The 21,178-nt window shown below is 39.4% G+C and overlaps 1 long non-coding RNA gene across 1 annotated transcript in view; it reads left to right on the forward strand.

Annotated features, from left to right (window-relative positions):
* The window catches only part of LOC130574439 (uncharacterized), a 162,902-nt gene that overhangs the window by 118,618 nt on the left and 23,106 nt on the right, over window positions 1–21,178 (forward strand). The window contains exons 3-4 of the long non-coding RNA XR_008965433.1: window positions 15,666–15,838; window positions 18,839–18,939. This is a non-coding gene — a long non-coding RNA (uncharacterized LOC130574439). The remainder of the gene's footprint in view (window positions 1–15,665; window positions 15,839–18,838; window positions 18,940–21,178) is intronic.

The following is a 21,178-nucleotide window of genomic DNA, read 5'->3' on the forward strand; positions in this document are numbered from 1 at the left end:
AGACTGCTCTATTGGTCAAATCTTACATCCTGCTGTCTCCAGTAACTCCATCAAATAGCTGAGAATACTGAATACCCACTTTTTGAAGGCTGTTAAACTGGCTTGTGTTAGACATGAGAATCGATACTCARTTTTGAAAGCTTAGATTTACAGTTTTAAAACAAGTCTTTCCAATTCCAGAACAATATTTTTGGTGGATAAAGTCTTAGTTAAAAATTGTGTTTAAGAGCAACAGAAACTATTATGAAATGTGGATTGACTCAGAGTTTTTAAGGATATGCTAAAAGACTAAAGAAAGAAAATTGTTAAAAGTGCATGAAATTCTAGTTGCTTGCTATCCAAATAGGAATTCAACTGAGTGGAAGTTAAATGGGTGGAAATTTCTGTTCAGGCCTACTTAAGCTGGTTCTCATCCTATCCTATCTGGGATAAGACACAAATCAGATATAAGAGAAAATGGCTTAACACTTTGTGGAGAAAAGCATTCAGATGGGGTGAAGGACTGAATTAGAAATGGCTGGATTTCTCATGAAGGAATCATCAGTCATGAAGTTTAATTTTTTTGTGAGTGCCCTCAAGAGACCAGGCAGATCTAATCTGTGAGGAGCCCTGCTGACTCAGGCTGCTGCGGGAAGGTGTCGAAGGACAGCCAGGGACGTCTCTGACCTTCACTTTGCCACTGGCTGTCACTTGGGTTTTCCTGCCTGGAAAAGAAGCAGTGGGCTGGGGTGGCTGGGGAGGAAACAGAGACCAGAACCATTGACCTCCATCTAAACACAATACAGAAAAAGACAATAAATTCCAGGAGGAAAAACACAGAAGTGATTTACCTAGGAGGAAGTGAGATTATTAAATTCTTTCAAGTCACTTCAGGAGGTGTAATAGAGGAAACCTATTGAAAACACACAGAGAAGACATCTGTCTCTAGCCAAGGATTCCTATGGCACACAGAAGTGATAGATATCTACTAACATTTTACAACTGATTAAACCTGTGAATACTGTGGATTATTGCAGAGAGTGAGAGACTTTTGTGCAATCACTGCTCTTTTTTAAAAAAAAAAAAAAAAACATGAGATGGCCAGATTTTAATAGTGGGAAAGTTAGAAATAGTAACTTATAGAATCTCACTCTGAACAGAAATGCTTTGATTTTTTTCCCATTACAGTGTTATATTACATTGATTCTGGTTTCCATGTACCAGAAGCATGTATCATATCATATCCTTAGGTTYTTAGACACAGAGATCAATTAACATATGTCAGTTCTTACACTCCATCTGCACCTGGCTGACTGACAGCACCTACATGTGCTGGGAGAGCAGAGCACCAGAATTCAGGTATTGAACAGGAATTGTGTCCTGTCAGGTGATGCAGATGAACTAATGGAAAGTATTTACTTTCTCTCCAGTCTGTTGAGTGTAATATTTTTATAGCTCTTAACCCAGACTAAATTTTCATGCATTTTGAACATGAAAAAAAATAGAATTTCTGTMTTTTATAAGATATACATTCATTGAGAAGGAAGCTAGAAAACCAYCTTTGGAGAATTCATTCTATGACAGATGAACCAATTTATTCCCCCCAGCTCCACAAGCTAAACCGTAACAACTCAATTCTATAATTAAAGTGAAAATAAATTTTACTCCTTTGTCTTTGTTGATGCCATATGGCCAGCAAATTGAAATCCTTTTTGTTTGTGTGCCTAGGACATGGTACTCATGCTCAGTGCTGTAAAAGGAAATTCAGTAAAAATATCTATTTTTCAATGTTAAAAGTAGTTCTTCTTATTTCAAGGAAAATAATGAACTTCATCAAGTCAACAGTTATGACTAAGWGGATCTAAGTACAAAATAAACTGTAGAAAATGGTGTGGTTGTAAACCACTTAATTTTCTTCCCAAAGTATTTTGAGAAAAAGTTGCCTCAGAATCCACCATGTATCATCTGAGTAAAGGAAAAACATACCAACAACTTGCTCAGTGTGTGTATCTCATCATACCACACTGTGATACATCTTTTCTTTATTCCCTACACTAATCTTGTCAGTGACTGAACATGTAGAAATATATCTTACTATATCACAATTTAGTTGATGTTAACTSTGTTGAATCCAGCTTGGTAAAAGAATCATTGCTAGGTTTAATGCTCTGTTGGCTAATCAAGAGTGAAAGTGGAGTTTAACCTTTTGTTTATTGCTCCTTTGCCATGTATCACTAAGGCTATGTGATGTGTCTGGGCAGCCTAGTTCTCATTCCCATAATTTAAAAGAATTCCTGAGTGCAGGAAAACTTTTGGGAAAGCAATAGAATTAGATCAGTAGGGGAGATTTGATTTATGTGAGTGATTGCCTTTCTTGTATTGGATATCTCCTATATTGGATATCTCCAATCTTCTTAATTTAGGGAAAACAGGATATCAAATGCATAGGGATTTTCCAACAATTGCTTTAGATTCAGGTGCACTGTGGATTTAATTTCACCAAGCAGTTTGCTGCCCTTCTAATATCTTTAGAGTTGAGTTAGTCTATTTGTTGGGTCTAGTAATTGGTTAAACCTCACTTTCTAACCTAACGTGCAGGTCACAAGTGATAGTATGGCCAAATGAAAAGTCTTTGGAGGTTCTCTTCTTTGGAGAATATAAAGTTATTTTTCACCTCTGAGTTATCTTGACTTTAAGTCGTCATTCAAATGAGCGCCAGCTGGTAGGAATATTGCTGTAATTGTARACTGACATAACAAATAGGGCTGAGAAATTTCTAAAGCTGTTCCTGTTCCGTTTCAGACAGGCTCTGGCAGCCTTTGCTGAGTGAGGGACTCTTCACCAGCTCATGGCAGACGCAGCTGTAGCAGAGTGGCAGACCTGTGGTTACGTACTGAGRCTGGAGAACCCCTGGAAAAGTCATGCTTCAGCAGGCCACGTGCCYTACAGTGGGATCTGGGAGGATATGGGGAGAATGCTCAGTGCTGTGCGTGGCTTAAGCAACATGCAAATCAATTTACAAAAGGAAACTTTGTACACTGTCAGCTGGTACCTACTTCCAGTAAGAAATGAGAAAGTAGGGGTGCATGCCAAGCCTCCTGGCAGTCTTTTGTTTTTGCCTTCCATGCTGTGCAGGTAGAAATATATCACCTTAATATGTAGTTTGTGTATTTTCAACCTACTCTGTATTTCAAATGGTGAATGAAGAACTGTGTTGCAGGCAAATTCTGGAGAAGACAAAAACAAGACAAGCAAACACTAGAGGTAAATCAGRTAGAGGATTTCATTTTTTGGGGCTAAGAAGCTACTGCAGATGCATGGCTGGAGCTGTGGGTTGGGTACTGTGTGCAAGACCAGCACTTCCAGTGTTATTTTATTCTCCCTAAAACCACTGGCACTGCTGAACAAACTGCRTGGAGTACATTCAGCTCTATTTTTGATTGTTGTAACTTTTTCCTTCAGATAATCTAAAATTAAATACTCTGTGGACTCAGTGGCAAAAGCTCAAATAGCTGCATATGTAAATGAAACCTTGTAAACTGAGCATCCCACTGCCACCAAGCATCACTGGCACTTGCTGTGGGATGCTGACAGACTGGGGCAGGACAGGGAGTACACCGGGACTTATTGGAATACATCTCAAGAGTAACGGCTTATAAAGACTTGCAATAAATAATAAATGCCCAAGGTAATATTCTTTCTAATGAACATTTTAATGGTTTCTTTTCCCCAGTAGGGGACTTTCAGGCTTCTTAATAGAGGCTCAGAATGAACCCTTTGTGCTGCGGCTGTCTCCCTCCATCACTTTTTGTTTTCTTCTCGCCTGTCCCTTATTGCTGGCTGCCACTGCTTCGCTCTGCCTCCAGCTGTGAGGGCAAAGTTTACAGTGTCTTCAAAACCTGCTCTTTGTTTTCTTTGGTTGGGGTAAAGCTTGATGAGGGACAAAGCAAAGTGCCTCCCCTGCCCACTGGAATGCTCTGGGCAGCATTCCTGTGACTCAGCCCCGCTCCCTGCACCAAGCATGACCTGGGAACAGCAGAACCCGGGCTGTGTATGCAGYGAGACACCCTCACATGCTGCCCTGGTGGCGTGGTGAAATTAGCTGGGTAAGTTTTTACACTCTCATTAATAACAAACTTCAGACATTTTCACGTGGAAGAAATGTATCCCCAGTGCACCCATGCTCTGTGCATAGCTCATCTTTTTCTTTAGATTCTTTACTGGATGCAGGGCTCTTTCTTTTTTTCCCCAMAATTTTCCTTAAATTTTTATACCCTCCCTTCATGATGGAAAACAACTTCATGTTCTGCCCTAGTGATTTACCAAACTCCACAATAACAGCAAATATTAATATTAGTTTCCTGTCAAAATGTTTTGTGTTAAAATTTAGTCCTGCTGTGAATTTATGCCTAGCCACCTTTAAATAGTTAAGAACTGTATTTTTAACTGGAGTTASAATATTTCCTAAAGGAACCTACAGTCTGGGATGGAGTCCAGATGTACATTTGAGATGGCTAAAATGGAAAGTCCTGATTTTTTTATTAGGCATGCCATTCAGAGTGCAAAATGAAGTGTGAGCAAAGAGASCATGTTGGCATGGCAACAGCAAGTAAAATTTAATGCAACAGGTTTTGATTCTGACCTGCAAAAGGAATTATTTGTCCTGAGAGACAGCTTGTATCCCATAAAAATTTTAGAAGATAGTAACTCGTCTTCACTAAAGGCCAGCAACTGGAGAGCTAGATACCTCAGAGATTTTTAGCCAACAAAAAAAAAAAATATCTAAATATTCTCATGATTGTTGTTCTGATGCACAAAAAGGAATTGATTCAATAACGTGTCTGTTGCTCACATGATAACCACCAGCAAGCAACCTCTTAAGCATTGAGTCTCTCTGGTTTTTTTAGTAGGGTATGTGGTATTAATAAAACTGTAAGACATAATGAGACTAAATACTTTSTAGAAAAATGCACAAAGTGTCAATTATGATTAAAATTCTGGTTTTAGAAATTCCCATCTCCCAAATCTATGATGAATCCMCAATTATGTTCCCACTAAGTGTTGTGGCTATTCAACCAAAAAGACAGAGAAGCAGCAAGTTTGGGGAAGCAAGCTGTTTTCTAGATTAGTTTATTAAGGCTGGAACTAATGGCAGATAGCTTAAACTGCACAACTGATGCCAAGTATTTGATTCTGAAGGATGTGCTCATTTTCCTTTCAWGATTAGCTGCTGTGGATTCCTGAGAGCAGAGCTGGCCACACAAATCACATTCAAAACATTTGACTGTCTAATTCCATCTGCAGCCACCTCGTCTGTCTCCATGGGAAGAAGCAAATTCACAGGAGCAAAAAGAGGAATGAACTACTTTCCACTGTTTTATTTCACAGGAAGAAGCAAGCTACTCAAATCTTAAAGAGTAGCTTTGATCTTCCAGGGTTTGCAGYTCACCTTCTGGACTAAAGATGCTTGTAGAAGCTTGGCTGAGGGATAATCTTCCAAAATGAAGAAAAGATTGTAGACAGGACTCAGAAACACACCTTGGAGAGGACTTGGGTTGCCCTGCTGGAAGGCAGGCAAGTGGAGAGTAGGCATCTGCGTGCCCTTTGTGACCTGAGAATCCTTGTACTGTTTTCATCCTTGTACTTGTAAGAAAGTTTTCACCCACTGTTTCACTTTGCCCAGCAAAGTGGGCAAAGGCTTTGGTGCCTACAAACCTCATACACTGCCGGCAGCAAATCTTCCACTGCTCCTGTGAAGTAAAGCTTGTCCAGTGTTCCCTGTGAAGTAAAGCTTGTCCAGTGTTCCCTGTGAAGTAAAGCTTCTCCAGTGTTCCCTGTGAAGTAAAGCTTCTCCTGTGTTCCCTGTGAGGTAAAGTTTCTCCAGACTTGTGACACACCACACCATGCTCCCACTGTAGACAGATTTGAACAGCTCAAGGCAGAACCAAAGTGTAGCAGCCTCCTTGGTGCACCGTGACTTCTTGTGGGTCAAGACTTTGAAAGATGTGACCTTTTCACAGCACGAGTCCTTTCTGTCATGGACAAACATAATTATAAACCACACAAGGCTTGAGTTTAGTGCCTTTCTGACACTGTGACTGCTGGCAGTATTTGGAATCTGCATCCTAGTTAATATAGGYCTATCCTGACCTGCATGAACAGTCCCTTTGTCTGTATATGTAATACTTAATTTCATTTTAAAAGAAAGATGCTTAGAATGCTGAAAAGTGTGGCTATAAGCTTTCAGTAGAAGTATGCTTAAAATACATGTTATTCTTTTCATATCCTCTTGAGAGAAGAAACAACATGAGGGGGGCTGCAAACAGTGAGTTTCAATGTCTTTTCATGCAGCACAGGTCATGACCTGAAACCCTTTCTAACCCCCTTTTATGTAAGTCTTCCTTTTCTGGTCTTGGTGAACCTTTGGGATTTTCTGCTGTTGATGGGKTTTTTTTTCCAGAAGCCTGCATAGGTGAAATTTTGCTGTAAAATAATGTTGCCTAGATAATTTCCCATTGCCTGCTGAAATCAATGGAAARTCAGTCCCATGGAAAGTTTTTTGCAGTTACGATATTTTTCTGAGAGGTGTATTTCTTCTTGTTGCAAGTATTTGGAATATATCAGGAACCAGTAGTGCCTACACTGGAATGAATTTCATCAGTCCCATGTCCTGTAAGAAGCTGACCAYCTCAGATTCATCAGGTAGACGGTGCCCTTGGCTTCATCTCAGTGGGATACACTGCAGGAATGCAGTGGCTTCACAATTCATGATAAAAATACTAAAAAGACAATATTCTTTCCTTCTATTTTAAGTATACCATGCAGCACTTCCTTTGGAGGAACAGAAAAGTAATTATCATCATACCACCGTTTCCTCAGTGACTAGATTAACAACAGGTTWTGGGGGTCCAGAGCTGGGGAATTTAGCCTTGTTACCATTTATAGGTTCTCTCTGCATCCTATAATATGCTTTCCCATTAGCTAAAAGTGCCGTTTCAGGAAATTGCCTTAAGGTTTGATTTGGGGTGGGGTGAGGGAAAAAAGCAATTGCCTTCTTTCACTGTAGCTCTAGACGGTAAGAAGCCAGTATGCAATTTTTTAATCTGTCAATTTTTTTCCATTTATTGTTCAGCAGCATGGCATCTTCAACAAATTCACACAGACCATTGCATCTCAACCTTTTACAGGTAGTAATAGGATAAAAAGAGTGAAGGGACAGTAAGAAACCATCTGCTATAATTTTCTAGTTTGCCTAGTTGCCAGATTTCATTAGGTAGAGACTGGAATATCTGTATATTCCATTGGTATAATGGAAAGATATTTGTCTACAATACCCAGAACTGGGTACTACTGAGATTATTTTCCTTCTGTGCTGTCACTGCTCCTGACAGGACAACTCCTTCCAGTCTTGAATGGAGCAACTGACAGTCCTGTAGGCCATCTCTRACTTGAATATTTCATAAGGAATATGAAAAACCATCCGTGGTTTTGATATGGTTTGTGATGTTTCTGTCTCCTGGTCCATATTTATTGAATTTTAAAATTCATACATGCTCAACAAAACAGTCCCTCAGGGGGATGTGTTTGGGCTCAATTCCAAGCACATTTACTCTTTTTTCTTTTCTTTTTCTTTTTTCGCCTCCCCTGTTACTGCAAAATCATTAGGAATATGTTATATTTTTAAAGAAAGTATTTTTAATCCTGAATGAATGAGATTATTTGGTGACAGAAATCTAGCAATTGAAATTTAGGACACATTTCAAGTAGGGAACTCAATAATTATCCAATTCCTTGCAGAGACATCATAAAGTAACACCAGAAGTGAAAGGCCTGCAAGGGCCTCATGTACGATACATGAAACCTAATATATTTTTTTTTCACTTGAGCTATTAATATAAATCTGGAATAACTCAGTTTTAAATTAGATATCGAAGAGAAAATTTTTCTCTAAATAACTTGTGAAATTCTATTTTCCAGCTGTTTTACGCATAATTTCACAAATGAAGAAGCTCTTCCAGCAGTATGTTTTGCACAAAATCACATGAGAACTGAAAGCTTCAGTMATATTTTTGAATAAATACAATAGATCCTGTAAATACTGATCTACAAATTGATTTATATTCTCATGTGACTCATTAAAACAATTAATTTTTATGGGGTTTTTCCSTCCTATTAATGCAGAATCCCCCCTCACCACACATACAGACATAGAATGACTGTAGTAAMCATTGTGAGGATTTTGTTTTAATTGTTATGTAAGGAGTTGAAACAAGAGTCACTTATGTATATTTTGCATTTGTATTTATTTTGCATAAAATCTAATAATTCAACAKCTTTATTTTCAAGGGTAGTTCTATCAGATTCTTACATCTGAATGCCTTCTGGTCTTCCACATGACTTGTCATCAGATAATAAGTAGATCATTTATTTTTGTAGTAAATCTGATCAGGCATGTTGTGCCGCTTCATCCTTAACTCAATTTTAATTTGACAGATGTGTGTTTAGATAGCCTACATCATCTGACTGATGCACAAAACTTATTCCTCCAAAGAATCCGTGTGTCTTCTGCACCTTTTGCATCTCATTTATGCATATGCACAGATAGAGCTGGCTATTCAAAAGGTATTAATATGAAAATGATGACAATTTATTTTATAATCAGAACAGGGCATGACTGGAGCAAATCAAGTATGCTCTGAAGACTGTGTGCCAGACCTCCTTGTCAAGAGCAGGTGGCTGAAGAGTCAACAATGTGACATAAGTGCTTTGAGTGTGATCCGAGTGAGCATAGCTGATCCACTCCCACATGGTATCCATATACTTTGTGGGGGCCTTTATCCCACATTGAGGCATTGAGACATAAATCAGCGTACAGGGATGTTTCTGTTGTGCTGATCAATGAGATACATCATTTATATGAGATGCATGGTTCCATGCCTGCTCAAGACCCCTTACWGATGCTAACTCCATAATAGTGAGTATTTGAAGAATATGCTTTGCTGACAAGGAATTCAAAAGTCCTTTTGATTTTTGCATAAAATTAATTTGCATGATATTCCGTGCCAATATGTGATTGTCAGTTCATACTCAATGACAAAATCACCAAAATCCCTCTGAAAAAAAAAAGTTCTGAACATTCCTAAGCAAATACAGCACAGAGAGAGGGAATATCTAATAATTTGTTAAATTATGACAAAGTAAACGAACTTCCTGTTATGATGAGGTAACAGGTCCACAGGTCCAGAGGAGAGACTAAGGCTCCAACTCCTATGTTACCTAAGTTTTGGGACTCTTGTGAATGATTCTCTCATTAGAAAGCTAAGGAAATGGAGTCYTGTGAGTAAATGCAAAGCTGAATTAAAAGAGAAACTAGATAATAATGACCTGATTATATTACTTAATTGAAATATACTGAGGAGTGTCTATAGGGAGTTGCTCTCAATTAAATATTGTTAAATATTCTCATGAATTATCTGAATGAAGGAATAATATTCTATGCAGTAAATTTGCATATGACAGGAGACAGGGGTGGTTCTGAACATGTGGAAAGCAGAAWTAGAATCCCAAATGATTCTGACAAATTGGAGAGATCATCTGAAAAAAATAGGATTAAGTTCAGTAGGGACAAATGAAAAGTGCTAGGCAGAAATAATTTGCACAGATAGAAGATGGGATAACACAATGGACAGCAGTTCTCTGGAAAAGATCTGGGAATGWGAATCAAATTAAACATGAGTTGATGAATTAATAACAAGCTAAGTGACCAGCTAGTATGTATATGGAAACCAGAATTCAGCCTGCAGAAGTAATCTTTTTAGGAACTTATACTAGTAAGGACTCACTTTGGAGAACTGTAGCCAAGGAGAACTTGAAATTTTTAAGTTAGTAAGCACTCAAAAAAAAGAAGATGGGAGGGTCAGGGCAATAATTAAGATGTAAAAGAATCTGGGAGGGTCAGGGCAATAATTAAGATGTAAAAGAATCACAGTGTTGTAAAGAGAAAAGGAGTAATATGTCGTTTTTGCTCATGGAAGACAATAAGAAAGAACAAGCTAAATTACACCAGAGGAGAGCCAGAATAGTTATTAGGAAAACCTTCCTAAACATAAACATAGCCAAGCCTGGAGAGGTGATGAAATCTTTGAGATAATACGTGTGTAACAAGTGACACAAACATCGATTCTGCCTTGAGGACAAACAAAATAGCATTTTAAAGATCTTTCCAACTCAACTTCCATAATTTTGTACCAAGATAGGAATAAGCTTTGCACCTTTGCTTTTCTTGAATTGCACCTAGTTCCATGAAGAGATTTAGTGAATTACAGGAAAAATCCTGGTCAGTGAGAGCAGTACTTGTGTACAAGAGCTTGACTTGGTAAAATTTTTGCTTTAGCATTCATGCTGTGTGAATTTTGTTAAACTTATATTGACATATCAGGAAGTATTTTAAGATCGCTATTTTGTGTTAGTATGAGTATAATAAAATAAATCGTAATTTCTGAAGCAATTTGATCTACTCAGGGAATAAGGGTGAGTATTCAGTAAAGTTAGTTCTTGCTCAATTGCCCATGGAAAGTTTTTGGAAAAGAAAGAAGACTGAATCATGCCACCTTTATGTATTCTCCTGCTGTTTGGACTGGAGCTCTTGGCTGCAAGAGACCCACAGGGAGCACAGTGYTCTGTGCTGTGCGCTGTGTCCATGATCTGAGCTTCAGCACTGCACCCCGCAGAATGGGAGACGTGAGCTGTGTAAAGCCAACCCCCTGACTGAGCTTTGTCTTTGGGCACTCTGCAGTGAAAAAGGGGTGATCAAGGAATGAACTGCATCAATTTCATTCCTGTGTCCATCCAGAACTTTCTCTTTTGATAGGGATCTGATGTTCTGAAGTGTTACTTGAACGCTGCCCTCAGTCTGTTTGTTTAGGCTGATGATTAAATGCTTAAAGGGTGTAGTGGTGGAGTAATATTTGCACCATCCAAAAAAAATACTGGTTTCTGAATATTTAGGGAAGCTTGTGAAATTCTTCATACCTTTCTGCTCCTTGAAGTCTGTGGTAACTCTTTGGTGTGCTACTTCCTTCCAGCTTTATGTACCACATGGTACCAAATATCTGTAGCAGAGATTGGGAAACCTCTGTTTAGCAGGTCTGGTTTATGGTTATGCTATAAATAGAGGTGAAACATGTAACTCATTTCAAGAACATTTTCTTCACTGAGATCACAGGACCATTTAAAGCTGTCCAAACACTTAGGGTGAGTGTCCAGGTAGTCTGGATTTCTTTTTTTTCAGGAAATTTGGAAGTGGGACAGCTTACTCACTTGTAGATGATTCATATCTTTATATCCTAGTTTGAAGTGGTTCACCACACCGTGGCCACAACTTCAAAAGTGTCAGATGATCATCAGACAACACTCCTGCCTGTAAGACTGATTGATTTTCCAAGCTTTCTAGAGTTTTCGTAACTTACTAACCTCTGCCCCMAAGCCCAAACAATTTAGGTTCAAGAACAAGCATTAGGAAACTGTTTATGAAATAGTGAATATGCTAAATTCCCCCATGGAAAAAGCTCTTAAAACCAGAGCTCTGGGGACTCAAGTGCAGAGATACTGCCCTTCTCACGGATTCTTAAAGCACTTTTCCATGTTTCTTTACAAAGGTTTTATCTTTTCCAGTTTTAAATCTTTTTGTCTAGACAGCAGTAAGTAACTGGCATACCTTTCTGTCAAGAATGGTATGGTTAAGTCTTTCAGATAAATATAGCTGGACATTTAAATACAAAAATAAATGTCTAAAGCTCTACTTATTAGTAGCATCTGTCTCACACTTGATGTGTACTTCTCAGAAATATTCTAATACCTACAGAGGCTATATTTAAGCAACCTTGCTTCTGCTTTGGTGATCACATGTCATGCGCTGCCTATATTGTTGATTTTGTTGCTAAGACCCGCTGTGAGTTCTGGTTTCCAGTGTTTCAGGTTACACGTTTAAACCTGGCCTTCCAACTGTTTCATGCTATCCCGTGTGTCCCCATATACTAAAGCTGATASTCTGGAGGCCCTCTCTTTCCACACTGGTCCACATTGGCATGAAAAATTGAGTGGAAAGAGGAGTTAGGATTACAGATTTTTTTTTGTTTATGGTAGTTGTTAATTTTCCATTTTGGAAATGTCACCAAGAGGAAGACTTAGGAAGAACATATTGGGTGTATGTGGTCAGCAGATTGGCCTYTGTCACCTTCTCCCTTCCCAAAGTATTGCAGGCATTAGGGAAAAAAAMCAGAAAATATGAGGAACCTGGCAGACATCAAAGCTGAGAAACCAAAGCTAGAGAAAAAAATGTTTACTTTCAAACTCTTTCCCACAAGCCTTTTTTTTTAATGTCTTTCATTAGAACAGATAAGGAAAAAATTGATCTTTATGAACACTTATTTGGAGGATTCTATTTAGGCTCACTTATGACACTGGAAAAGAGCTCCCTGTACACCTGTGAAGTTTTAAATAACTTACACCATAAAGCATCAGTGACTTCCAGAGGGACTTGGACTATCCCAGTTAAGTACATGTGCATGATGACATACCAGTCAGCATGACAGGACTTCATTTCTGCAAGTAGAAACACATCATGCACTGTGTTGTGGAAATTGTTATTCCATGCCAAAAACCTGTATGTTACTCTATCAGGCTCAAGTCCATTCCTCCGACTCTCTCCAAATATTTTTTGTACGTGGCTATGGTAGTTTGTGTTTCTWCAGTGAAATAACTCTAGAGTTTGTATAAATGTTTTAATGCATTGTAAATTTTTTTGGCAATGTGTTAATACTCYCTTGATTAGARSAGCCACTGTTGTTTGTTTTCATATYTAGAGCAAAGAAATGCAAACATCCTTTCCATCCAGACTAGGTGGGGTAGCACTGAAGGTAGGTTTTTTTGATTCTCTGTACTGCCTGTATTCTAAGCTTGTRTGTGCCTGTTTTGCCCTCTGATCCAGCAGAAGCTGGTGCTTTTCAGGACACAATAAAAGCTGTTTTATGAACCCTTCTTTTGAGGGCATAAAGGGCAGAGGAGAGAAAAAAAAATCGAGCTGAACAAATTCATACACTGAGGCTGACTTTACCTTAGAAGAGTTGCTTGGATTTTCATACCCCCACACGRGTTCATTGATCTGCATGCCAAAAAGAGCTGGTTGGTTTTGATTTACAGATTCTACATTGTTTAGGAGATTATGGTCTAATTCTCCTTCTGCTGTGACTAGTCAGGGCATGAACTGCAGTTATAATGATAGGCACTCTGTTCCTGGATTTTAGCATGCCAGGCAAGGAAGTCACTTCAAAGTAAAGCTGAAACACGTGAAGAAGAAGTTGTGGGGGAGAGAGCACTAGGAGAAGGAAATTAGGTTGACCCCGGCTTATTAAAACGTAGTATGCACTGATGAATTGGTGAATTTAGGCACCACTGCAAAGGATAAGGCAGGGTGAAAATGACGTCTGGCTTTTATTAATAGAGTTGGTATGAAATAGCAAATGTAAGGAAAATGCAGTTTGGAAAAGTGTTCCATAGTAATGGGAAAATACTTTGTTGTCAATGTTTGTTGGTATTATTTGCATTGGAATTGTGCTCAGGGTCTGCTTTGAGATGAGAGCACAGGGAGGAGCCACTCTGCTCTTTTTGCTCTGCGTGTGTCTAATAAGAGTYCTTGTCTTCAGTGGTTCACAGCTCCCACAGGGGTGGGATAAAGGGACTTCCTGCTTACAGAGAGCACTGAGGGCAGGAGCTTAACTTCAGGACTTTGAAATATCCTTGAAATTTCTTCATAAAATGTAACTCATCGATGTGTAAAGCTCTTCTAGGCATTTTGAGGCATTTTTGTTTCATTTTTTTTTTGTTTTGTTTTGTTTTAAATTTCTCTACCCCTCTTCTAAAATCTTGGCTTGAGATCTTAAAAGATGCTACAGTTTAGAACATTGTATTTTCACAACACTTGGCTGTTTCTAATATCTCATTTTACTGTATTTCAATATGCTATTACAGCACAAATGAAGTACAAGAAGCCCTTGACTGAGACTCTGGATATTTCCTTGTAATAGACAACTTATTTGCCATAGACAACTATATTGCGCCTCTTTGTAACCAAACATGATTCTCTTTCCTTTGATATTTTAAATTATTTCCTTAATTATTTCAGGAACTAATATTTGGGTTGTTGCTGGTCCAAGAGTGGTCTATTGTGTGCTCTAATGTCAATGAGCAGATTAGGCTTGCTGGTACTTGCTTCTGTCTCAAATAGATGAGTGTCATTGTAAGGGCTGAGTTTCTGACACAATATTTACAGTTATAAACTCAAAAGTTACTTTCTGTGCATTTGCTTGAATAGTCAATTAGGATTCTTTGTTCTGGTTTCAGTCAGTAAATTTGCTCACTRGAGCATTTTTATGCAACCACTTTTTGATCAAGACATCTGTGGAAAAGTGACAGGGAAAGGTTAACAATAAAACATGTAACTTAAAAAAAATTCCAATTTGTGACTCATTAAAACTGTCATTCATGTAAAATATTTTAGGTCTTGATTCACCAGTTCATCTTCATTCTGGAAACACTTCAGTTTGGGAACTGCAGAGAGATTTTAAGTGTGTTCCTCTGCCCTGTCAAATCAGCCCAGTGTTATTTTGCTCACCTGGAGATGTACTTCCTCTAACAGGTGGAGGCCAAGTTTGTTTCATAACTTGGATATTAATGTGTTACCAGATTTCTTAGAGGAAGCTTGATTTAATCTGAAAGCCTAAATGTTTCTAACTGGGTATGCTCACCTCCCAGCCACACGCATTCCTGGCAGTGAAGAGAATGAGACGAAGCAAAGATTTCTCAGAGGTTGGCATTGTAGAGCACCCCTTTCTTATTCCTCTCCTTCTCTCCCYTGCCCTTTCTCTTTGGATTGAGGGGTCACAGAGGTTCAATTTGGGAATTGAATTACAATGCTGGCACTGTTTTGGAAAAGAAAATGTTGACTGAAAACCTGAAKCCCTTTTTTTCTCATGTTTGGCACAGTGTAAAAGTATATGGATGCAACTGCAGAGCTAAATTAAATGGTATCAAAAGCATGGTKGCTTTAAAATTGTAGAACTACGTGGCAGACTTTAATCTTTTACCTGCTGTATGTGAAATAATAACACTGATATATGTTTGAGCAGCCTTTTGGGATTTTACATATCAGAGAGACAATGTATTTTGAAATTTAATCCTCATGAAATATTTGACATCCTGAATGGGATAATTGACACAGGGACACTAATTAGGGAGTTGTAATTCAGAAGGTTCTGATCATGTGCTTTATACTGACATGTATATTGTCCCCCTGGTAGCAGTGTTAATGGTGCTTAGACGTGCATCAAGAAAAGAGAGCATACTCCTGGGAGCTCTGGAAATCAATCTCCTATGTAATGCCATTTTATAATGCTCTAGAAGGAGCAGATTTACACATTTTTCCATTTATTAAGCTGATCGTATATAAAATATTCTGGCTTTGAAATAGTTTGACTCAGCTGCTGTTTTCATTCTCAAAAATCTGCAGTGAATAATATTTTCCTCTGAAACTGAGCTTGTCGCCTAAACTGATTTGCATTTCTTAGTGTTCACTTGAAATCTTGGCTAAATCTATTCTATTCAGCTGAACTGAGTTCTGTTTACCTTAGGCAGGAATTATTTCGTCAAGTCCTGAAATGCAAAACCTGGGGCAGGAGAGAAAAGGCAGTCTTGTGACTGCACCTCTGACCTAAAGGACAAGCTTTTTCCAAGTGTGACTTCATTCAGGTAGTGAGAGCAAGAGCTGGATTAGGAAATAAGAAGATTGGCTTCAGGCAAGCAGGTGAGCTCAGTTTTTTCTGTTTTCCCTCTGGCTTTGTGATCATACTACACACATAATCAGCCTGCCTGCCTGCCCCAAACACAGCATTCCTTTATGACATTTCCACCAATCTAAGAGCTCTTGAACTCATCTTAGCAGACTTCTCAAACTTTCTGCATGATCTGATGGCTAAAGTCAGGAAATACTTTTAAAGCACTCGTGTGCTGTATGGTAAGTGAATACAGAGACTTGTTAGTTAATGCTGCTTATGGTGCAATGCTCTACCACTGTAGAGAACAGAGAAGCAAAGGACAGGCTAAAATCCAGTTCAAACTGCTGGAGTCTGGCAAAATGTATTTACCAAATCTAAAGCCACCTTAGGGAATATTGATCTCACTCTTGAAAAATGTGTAGAGGGATTTTCAACTTCAAAATTAAGCATTTTTTAGGTCTCCTGGTGTGCAGTTCATACAGAAGCTGGCTCTTTCTGCAGTACAGCATGTCCTCTGATGCTCATGTTAGGACATTGCTTCATCAATGAGTCAGAGTTCCAGCTATTGTTTCACTAACATCAGTTCCTGCTGTGTTGGGGGTTTCCCCTCTCATCCTTTTCCTAAATTATCAGCCAGACCCAACCCTCTTCTGTTCATAAAATCTGATGGGAGGGCCCAAACTGGGCCAGGGTGGCTACAACACATTATCCATGCAATTCTAGAAGTTCTGGTTATTTATTTCCATGCCTGCCCTGGGAGCCCGAGTGCTTTGAGGTGGCGATGAGGGCACAGTCATTGYGATACAGCGCGGACGGCAGCGCCTTGTCAAAGGTGGCACTTGGGTGGCAGTACCTCCTGTCACCAGCATTGTGCAGCTCTGCTTGGCTTCTCTGCAGAAAAGTGGTACTGTCATTTCAGGAGTTCACTTGGGGGAATAAAGTGGCAGATAGGCTTAAAAATGTTAAGGATTACCAATGTGAAAAAAAATGCAGGCAAACCACGGGGAAAACTTTTTGCTGTTTCAAAAAGTACAGAGAGAAAGAGAAGATGTTGTCTCTTGGAAACAAGAAACCAATCAGACTGTTCTACTGCAGCTGTAAATTCAGACTGGATGGGGTTGGAAGGAGATGAGGGTATCAATCTCTGGTGTCCTATAGCACAAGGATATGGAGAATGCAAAAAATGAACACGTGAGGTACAGACTAAGCCAGTATTGCAAATGTGTYGGAGTCACCACAGCCACCTGGGCTGGAACCTGTTATTATTTGGTCCAATACTAAAGGTTTATAAAACAAACCTTTCACAAAACTGAACTGTTTATGCCAGATGTCATCTGTGCAACACAAACACCACTGTGATAGGACTTGCTCTCGTGAACTTCTCTGATACACTTCATCCCATCAAGGCTAATGAGAATAGCCATCACATGTGTTCAGAAGTGTCCTTGACTTATGGCAACGCCCATATCTCATATGATTTTAATCTTCTCTGCATGTGGATATTTCCAGAAGATTTTTAAAAGTTATTTTTTAACTTTTCATCTGTGTTTCTTGTGGAAATATGAAAGAAATAATCTGTATGGTCTTTTCTCTCAAGAATGGTGCTTCAAACAAATCTTTTTCGTATGTCCTTAACCTTGCACCTCAGCAGCAGAGTAAAATTCAACTCATTCACTATTTACCTCAGAGATGATCTAGGAGGTAGAATGAGCAGATGTCCTAGTCAGACTGAAAAGTTGATTGGTATTTTGCTTTGTGATGCTTCAGCACAAGACAGGCAGATTTCCATTTTAAATGCCTTTGCAAACATTGTTGGTAAATTCTGACAGTAATAAATATGATTATTCTTCTTGAGTCTTAAACTTTCCACAGGCCTTTTTGATTTTGTGCTGCTTACAGCCCTAGGACCCTCAATATTGGAGAGAACAATGCTTTATTAAAACAAGCTGCTATATAAAATGTGTGCTTACTCAGCTGGAAGCTACTTTGCCATTTCTGCTGCTGCTCTCAAGTTCCAGAGCTGCAGATGGAGTTGGGTTAATATAACATAACTTTCCCAAGAGCCTGCAATAGGACTTGATGTGTTTTCTGCTACATATCCTCGTCTTCCAAATTAACCTGGAGACAAATGGGATCTATTTATTTGCTACTTCTCTGAGACAATATATTTGGCTGTCACAGTAGTGTCTGCTTTGTATTTTTAGTAAAGCTGGCTCCCTGAGGAGCTGGTTAACTAAGACCAGAGAATACCCTATGTGCAAAAAGAATCAATGGCACCCTTGAGCACACAACTTGACAGGGAAAAGAATCAGCAGAAAAGGTATGAAATATCTTGTGAGAGATGACATGTGTGGCTGATCTTTGGTTCAGTGTCTTCTCCCCATTCTCTAGGCATGTGGCATTCAGTTATGAGTAAGAATCAGAGAAAACCTGAAAAACAATAGCAGCAGTGTGGAAATCAAACCACGTACTCATTCACTGAGTGGTTTCAGAAGATGTGGCAAATTCTATTGATGGAAAAACTGATTCATACAATTCTCGCTACCCCAAAAATGTGACAAACAAAACCACTCTAACATATTTAGAATCTGTCCACTGACTATGCCAGGTGCTAACAGGCAATACCCTTGACCATATTTTTATTAGGAAAGCAAAATCAAATATTTGAGAATAAAGCTYCATGAAGAGAAGCACAGTGGGGCAACAGCCTTTAACAGAGAGAACCRACAACTCCTATTCCTCCTCTTTGTTACTTCTTGAAGACAGACAGAAACAGAAGTAGATGTGCACCTTATTGGCCTGCTAGATCTGTTATGCAGGCTGTGATGCCAACTGTTCCACTTTTTACTGACCAAGCATCCACCTGGAGATGCCTGTGCACCATGCCTCTTATGCCCTGTAAAAGGAGAGAGAACACTGTGACAATGAGGTTGGGATGCAGCCCCAAGCACCAAAGTCAAAGCTCATTCATGCTAAAAGTAGGATTCCTGCTGCCTTCAATGGATTTATTTTTTTGTTTTGTTGAATAGGTGTCTGTATTTCTGATGAGCCAGCTTTTGGTACGAGGGAAACTGCATTCACAGAGGGACATGGTGATTCAGAACCTTTAACAATGAAGCAGCACAGGAAGGTAACTTTTCTCAATGATTCCAGCTTGTATGAAAGAGAATATATTRCTGGCATTAGCCCTTAGAACAAGCCAAAGCCACGGCAGAGATGCACAAAACTTGCAGCTGAAAATACACCCCTGCTGTAAACAGACCAGCTTGTCGTTGGGTCACTCAGCATTCCAGACTGAGATTTTCATTAAAGCCAAAACCATCAGTGAGTGAGTCCCTAGTGGCCCAGGGCTGGTTGTGTGTCTGCCCCGTGTTTCTTACGGCAGCTGCTGCAGGACCAGCCGAGCATTGCTCCTCAGGGAGCCCACAGCCTCCTCCCACCTGCTATTTACATCCCCACCCATTCAGCTCCAGGGCCGGGCAGGGGAAGGAAATGGTCTCACGCTGCATGTGCCTACGTGACACAGCACGGTGTGTTGGAAATAAATCAAGAGGATTGGAATTACCAAGGGCCTCTGCTCGACTCTGACCAAAGCCACACTGGGTCTTCAGCTCCGTGTCCTCCATGGGTGAAGGGAGTAGGCTATGGGAGCACCTCAAAGGAGCAGTCTCAATGCAAAAATGTATTAAAGCAAATGAATTTGTGAGAAATAATTCAAAAATCAAAAACGTAGGAAAGTACTCCAGGTGACATTGTGTCCATGAAAATTTTAGGATACATTTACTCTTCTCTGTGCATGAATATTGATCAACAGACTGCTTTTTTAACCAGCAGTGGGGATAGCAATTAGGTGATTGCCATTATATTCTGATTGCTTTTTTAATGAGATAAGACTATTACAGGTGATGAAAGGTGTCAGTAACAGCAACATCAAGAAAGATAGAAACCAGTACCATGGTACGTTTTTTGGTTATATGGGGAGCAGATGGGACTTTCAACTTTTTAGAAATTGTTTCAGAAGTCATATTAATAACAATTTAAAAACCTCCCATATGCCCAAACCACTGAAACCCCCAGTATCCAAGGAGATAAAAATACAGCTATGGGTGACGTGTTTTGGTCTGGATTAATGCAGGAAGTTGAAGAAGGCAGCTTCTCTTCCAGCATCTAATATGCTGTGAAAGAACAAGATGTGAAAGATAAGTGCAAAAAACATATGTGACAAATTCCATTGAGATAGTTATTACTCCTCCTCTTTTCCATTTCATTTGGAATAAAAGAGAGTCAAGCAGCCTTTTCTGTTGTGTTCACATTTGCTAACTGTTTACACTTCCCTGTTAATTACCTTCTATAGTTTAATGGAAAAAAACCTCAAATTCTTTTTTTTTAAAAAAGTTTGCATTTGCTGTACAAAGAACACATCACGTTCATGCTCATTTCTAGCTTTCAGTCCTGAGAAGGATCTTTCAGAGATTTAAAGAAAAAAGAGCAAACACCAAAATAGACTTTAAAGTGCTGCTTATGCTGATACAACCTCAGATAGGAAATGAAAGTTTAACAGTTCAGCTAAGGAATATTTCTTTAGCTTCTAGGGCAAGACAGAGTTGCTCAGGAAGTGTGGCATTTTGCCAGAGCGGGTAGCCTCCAGGAACTGAAAGATAACAGCACTGGTGACYCTTTGTTGCCTTAGACCAGCTGGAGAGAAGGAGGCAGACAGTGCTACGTGRAAAAGAAACAAGAGTACATGAAAACTGCGATATCAGCATTAGGCTGATTAGGGAATTTTTGTCTTTGCTGGTGGGAATGTAATGTTTCCAGGGTTAATTTCTTTTCCATAATGCTGTTTCTTAGCCTAAATCTGCAATGATGCATTATTTCTTCTCTAGAATTCTGCCTATATTTGTGTGCTTTCCTGTGAAATGTGGTGTTCTGTGACACAGAGTAAKTATTGCAGGTGATGGGATCTGTGCTTTGAAATTCCCTAAGGGGTTTGAAGGTGTGCTCTGGGGAGCTGGTTGCTCCCTTTCTACTGTAACTAATGAAGAAAGACTTAACAAAGAATCACAAATGGGAATTGCAGCATTTTGGTTATCCAGGCAGAGTAACTTCTTGTTCCTTACTGGATCTGGCCTGTAAAGGGATCTGAACTGAGTAATGGGGACCAAGTGTGCAGTGATTCTGCTGATTAATTGTTGGATACCTGACTTCTGTACTGGCTGAGGTGAAAGGAAGGCACCAGGGGTGTCCTTGCCAGCACTACACACAGCCCATGGGCTCCTTGAAGCCCGTAAAGCAGTGTGTTGGCTTGCTGGGCRGCTCAGAATTGTCTTGGGACTTTTGCTGCTTTCCTCCACTTTTGCCTCTGGATT

This window comes from Malurus melanocephalus, unplaced genomic scaffold (assembly GCF_030028575.1).
Source record: "Malurus melanocephalus ecotype Western Australia unplaced genomic scaffold, MMel_1.1 scaffold_82, whole genome shotgun sequence".
Lineage (NCBI taxonomy): Eukaryota > Metazoa > Chordata > Aves > Passeriformes > Maluridae > Malurus > Malurus melanocephalus.